Genomic DNA, 5123 nt, shown 5'->3' on the forward strand with positions numbered 1-5123 from the left:
TTTCAGTCCCTAAAAACAAACTATAATACGCTCTAACATATAATCCTTGATCATATTGAGGCTCTAGAGGCTTGAAAGGAACTGGCTGTCCGTCAGTATACGCGGCTATGAAGTTTAGGTCGTAATGTTTAAACTCGAACGGCGACTTGCTATACGATCCCGAAAAAGCGTCGTTGTCTACTATTCCGACTACCACTCTTTTGGGTAGTTGCCCAACGACGACACTGTCTTGAACCCACGACATGCTTCCCTGATGTAGCGAGTAAACTTTACACACTACTCTGTCTATCGGATACTTGGGTGAAGTATGACTTCTTTCGCATGTCCTACAAGCACGCCAGGAGACACTTTGACGTGTCTTATGTTTAAACATGCGTCACGGAGAACAACTTTGAAGTTTGCACTTTTGTCTGATGAAAGCAGACAGAATTCTGACTTGCTACGATTCATCTTTATTCTTAGAGGAACGAGATTCAGCAAGAGTCGCTGTTGACAAAATATGTCCCCGTGAATCGAACCAATCATGTCGACGGTCTTACTTTCTTCGATGAACGATGCTCGCTGTATTAAACCTCCTTTGACGTCGGGTCCACATCACTCATTTTTCCGGCAGTGTCTTTATAAAAGAGTTCTGTAGTCAGTTGGCTGGTTTTGCTTTCGTTACCGTGGTTCAAGAGTTTTTCTATCATAGCTCGGTAGGGGTACGTGTTACTGGAAGATATCAGACGGTCATTCAGAGAAACATCAACCTGGGAAAACATGGATTGCAAGAACAGGTTCACGGGTGCGACTTTACTCTCTTTATCTAGAAAAGCCCCATCACCTTTCACGACCTTTGCTTTCACATGAATTAACGCTTGAGAGAGATTCAGATACTCGTCACCACTTCCTCCAATGAATTTCGGAGGCGTTTGAAAGCGGGTAATAGGTGACCCATTTTCCGCTTTCTATGGTAGTCTGTTCCGGGTAGAGTGAAAAGGTTGAGTTCAGATTTTGCCAGTTGAGGAAAATCCTTCAAGAGAAAAGCCATCACAGATCGAAAATATCGTGTGTGTTCCCGCTGGGCCGTTTGGCTAAAATGATGCGTTTCGCCTTCTTGCGTTTCCTTTTATGTCCCGCTCCAAACATGGATCGAGTTTTGGCCACTGCTTTCTCTGTCAGCATCTTTCCAGCTTCACCCATTTGCCTTTTCGCTGCTCTTTTAACGTTTTCACCTTTCATTACGTCATCAACTATATCAGCGCCAGAGCGTAAAATCTGTCTACCAACAGTTTTAGCACTCTTTTTAAGAAAAGGCATGACTACTCTATTTTCTAAATCTTATCGCATCCTCGACCTAAAACCCTATTCTATCCTCGCTTCCAACTACAAATACTGATACGTTATCGCTAAAACACACCTGTTTCAGCGATGTTTTAGCAAATGAGAGTATAATTATATCGTGTGAGAATATATACTAGAAAAAAGAACACAGGTTTTTAAATTTTCACATTGTTTATTACTTTTAAAAAAAAGTTACAGGCATAACCATTGAGGAGACATTATTTGTTCAACGGAATTTTTAAATTTTTCGTTTCCTCTAGATACTTTTCCAAATTTCTTCTTTCGCAGATTATGTCTTATGAGTTCCACGATATTGGTTCCCGGACCACAACGCCATCTTGAACAAGCTCGCCGTCCTCATTCCAAAACAGCTGTCTGTTGTTCACTTTCATGGTGTCAACCAGTTCTCTAGCTCTTTTCTTGTGACTCGGAGCGGTTTTTCGTATGATCATGTTCTCGAAATTGGGCCTTATCTTTTTTTCTTTTCCCCTAAAATTCCAGTATTCACATTTTCTGCGAGCGCTAGGTACCTTTGCAATACCTGCAAATACTGTTTCGCTTTTTCATCGTCTCTCAGACCTTTTCTTTTGAGGACAATGTTGATATCACCATCTAACTTGCTTAGCTGTTCAACAGCGTTCGAATGTCTTATCTGCCGGAACGATGACGTATTTTTTAGCGTGCTCCATTTATGAGGGAGGAGATAAATGATATTGCGGCTGGTAAAAGTAGGCTGAGAAAACCGTTACCTCTCTGGGCTAAAATACGCTGTTTTTTATATAGTGGGAGATTCTTCTTGGACAAATTTATGACTCCTCTTATGTCGACTGAGATTTCGTGACGGGAACGTTACCTTTTAACACGTTAAGACACACTTCACATAGAGCCCGTATGACACTGTTGCTACTTTTCTTGCCTCTACAGCAGGTGAGCTCTTTAAGAGTCTCTAAATTTTGTTGTGCATACCTCGACATCTTGATCGTCGATGACAGTCGAAACCTCTTTCTCATATATACATACCGTATTTGACGGCCTTGATCAGTGCGCAATGGGGAAAATTAAAGCCGTGTTTGAAACAGCGGACTTCAGGAGTTGGTAAAGAGGGGGATGTAGGATAGCCAATGATATCGTGGCAGATCTGCCCAATGAATTTGCATTTTTCAAGGCTTCAGTTTGCATAACATTAAATACCAAAAAAACAACACAAGAACGAGAGAAACAAAAATAATTTATTCATGAAATAGGCGTATTTAGATAGGGGGACTTTGCCGTTACTGCGGTAAGAAACATGTTCTGACGTGAAAAAAAAATTAGTACCCATAAGGCAGCGTCGTGAAATCGGGCATGAGTACACGCTTGTCATAAACGAGACCGTATTTTTTCTCCTCTCGTCAGTATCCGCCTCCTCTTAGCCTCTCTCACTATGTTGTTGGTATCGACGATAGCGATCTTCGTTGTAAAATCCATGGACTGGACCAGGGCCTCCATCGTGTCGTAGTTGAGCTCTGGCGAGTTTTTGAAGTTGAGTGTGAAGCTGAAGCCTCGAATCTTACAGAAAGTCCTGCCATCTGGGCCTGTACTATCTCTTCATGCTTATCGGAAATCCGATCCGTATTCCCGCCGATTATGACAATGTAAGCATGAAAGGGAAATTTCCGTACTAGCGGCATTCTCCCTCCGAAAAGAAGCATCGTATTTCTCCGAATATTCGGATGACGATAAGGATAGGGGAGACACACTTCTTAAGCATCGGATGATCGTATTTTCTACTCGCCATCGCGAGTAGAAAATATGAAAAATTTATTACGATGACTTAAGTGGTGTTTTTCCTTGAAAGAAAACTATGCAATTTCGTCGGCCTTTTGCAATTGATTGGATGGATTCAATTAGAAATCCAAGTGTAGTATGCAGTGGAACCTAGCTATAACGATAATTCCCTCTACAGCTATATTTTTTCGAGATTTTTTTCTCGATATAATTTTTCTAAAAAAATATATAAAATAAATGAAGCAAAGTAGTAATCACCCACGTCCATCAAAATAGGCAATGGAGGACAATACATTATTATCCAAATGTGATTTTGGTAGTTCCTTATGAAGTACGGCTTAAAAAGAATTTCAATAAATTAATTAGAATGCTGAAATATCTTGCTGAAAAGTATATTTTAATTATAGAAATAACTCTTCATATACTCTTATTTTCCATCCTCCCTATTTAAAATAATAAAAAAAAGTATCTAGCCGATAGCCCCGCAAACACCTTCCATTTTTAACGGTAAAGAATGTGAAAAAAAAAAACCAACAACAAATGTTCTGCACGTACATTAAAACTGAATTGCGTTGCCGCCGTCGCTGAACAAAAAATTCAGTAAATGTATAGTAGTAGTTATATACCCCATGCTTGATTTTGATTGATCAGTGGTCGATCGGCCAAAGGGAAAAATCGCTTTTCCCTGTGTAGAAAGCGATTTCTTTGATTTTTCCTCTTTCACGTCACGTGACGTAGTGAGCCTACAAATAATTCCTTGGTATCGTTTTTCGGATTATTCTTAACGTCATGCTTATGAACCGATGCTTATAATTCGGATCGGATGAGAATAAGCATGAGCAGGTAATACAGCCCCTGACCTACATAATCCTTAGCTCCACCTGAAAATAAGCATTTTTCAAAAACAAAGAAAAATCGTGAAGAGAAGCGTCTCAACCTGTGAAATTAAAGGATGAATAAAAGTTTGATAACAAGATTGAGAAAGATACCTGACACAAACTCCGTAATGTGATGACCATCGAGCTCAATGGTGGATCGTTGGTCCCATTGCTAGCATAGATGATTCTGAAATTTAAAAAAAAATAAGTCAAGTGATAAAACATTAAAAAATTTTCTGCGAACTTACGAGTCGGTGTCAAAATAGAGCAAGGCATCGCCTAGCTTCTCCATCTCGGAATACAGTTTTAAGCGAGCCCATGTTGTCGTGAAGGCAGCCAGGAAAACGTTGGTCCGGGCGGTCTGTGGCATGAAATCCGAGTTGTGCCGCCACTCTATTGCAGCTATGTTGTCACTGGGGAGATACAAATCCTTAACCTGAAAAATAAAATAGTTTGGTCACATTTCATTTTTTAAATATTAGTTTGATATATCTTAAGTATCTTAAAAAATATTATTAGATTAAGTAACATTTTATGATGAATAATTACCTCAATAGAAGGATCGTTCATCATTTTGCAAAAATCGGATGTTTTAGTGACGTACGACCCCAGAAGCTGGAAAAAAAAGAAATGATTATTTCATCTTAACAATGCATGGTTTTCAAAATTTTTTCAATCGTTAAAAATGATAATTACCTATATAGACACAATTTAGCCACTTTACGTCGACCTGGATGTTTCCCGACTCCAATTGTACACCTTCAACTTGTTGATACTGCTTTACGAGTCTATCATTATTCGTGACACAGTTTGACGGCCAGCCAGAGGACTCTTGCTTGATTTTCAGGAAAGCATTGATGTATGGAGCAAAAAGACCCTCTCGAGATTGATTTTTTTTTCTAGATCTATCATTTCAATCTTAATTAAAAACAAAAATCATCGTGGAAAACATTAAAAATAATTATGGGTTAGGAAAAAAAATACCTCGTATATCTTTTTCACCACATAGCCTTCTTGAGCTCTTCAGTAACCCAGGTGCCCGTGATGCATCTTTCCTCGTCGTTTTGTTGGCATTCTTTGAAGCGTGTTTCCACACACGAAAAGTCAATTTTCCACCGGATCTATAAAAAAAAGGGGGAACTGTATGGGAGAACG

At 39.4% G+C, this 5123-nt stretch overlaps 1 long non-coding RNA gene across 1 annotated transcript; it reads right to left on the reverse strand.

The window, feature by feature from the left end:
* Nucleotides 1–3644: 3644 nt before the first annotated feature.
* LOC149067912 (uncharacterized) lies at nt 3645–4566 on the reverse strand. The gene is made up of 2 exons (XR_016195297.1): nt 4518–4566; nt 3645–4404 (listed from the first exon to the last, which is right to left on the reverse strand). It is a non-coding gene; the product is annotated as an uncharacterized LOC149067912 (long non-coding RNA).
* Nucleotides 4567–5123: the final 557 nt, after the last annotated feature.

The sequence above is a fragment of the Pholcus phalangioides genome, unplaced genomic scaffold (genome assembly GCF_987345545.1).
Source record: "Pholcus phalangioides strain wild (caught in Gottingen) unplaced genomic scaffold, Ppha-v1.0 ptg000028l_1, whole genome shotgun sequence".
Lineage (NCBI taxonomy): Eukaryota > Metazoa > Arthropoda > Arachnida > Araneae > Pholcidae > Pholcus > Pholcus phalangioides.